A 588-nucleotide genomic window follows, 5' to 3' on the forward strand; every position below is an offset into this window, starting at 1 on the left:
CTTCCGTCAAGCACACGTCACGGTGCTCTGCCGATCCTCTTTGGCTGCCCATGACAGTCTCTCCCCCGATAACTTGCCTTCGACAGGTACTCTACTGCGCCGGCCCGATGCACACGGGTCTGCACGAGATGTAGACGCGCTGCTTTAGCAGGCGGAATCTCATCCATGCGCTCGGCTTCTGCGCTTTATGTGATAGCCCTAGCGCCTGTAGGCAAGCGTACATCCTGCTGGCCCGCAAGCCCATGGTTGTCAAGCTGAGCAGTATCTTGGGTAAATAAACCCTTGCTTGTTCACAACCTGTCTCGAGTGCAATATCTTCTGCGTCGTGTCGGAATATCAATGAACCTAGCTGTAGTGTCTATGGCGCAACAGAAGTGCAGATTGTCGCGTCCCGGTCGCTTGGTAGGGTAAGCCTTTCCCAAACCTATCACCAAAAAAACAAACTTCTACAATCATGGAGCAAGCCCCGCCGCGGTGGTCTAGTGGCTAAGGTACTCGGCTGCTGACCCGCAGGTCGCGGGTTCGATTCCCGGCTGCGGCGGCTGCATTTCCGATGGAGGCGGAAATGTTGTAGGCCCGTGTACTCAG

The sequence above is a fragment of the Rhipicephalus microplus genome, chromosome 8 (assembly GCF_043290135.1).
Source record: "Rhipicephalus microplus isolate Deutch F79 chromosome 8, USDA_Rmic, whole genome shotgun sequence".
Lineage (NCBI taxonomy): Eukaryota > Metazoa > Arthropoda > Arachnida > Ixodida > Ixodidae > Rhipicephalus > Rhipicephalus microplus.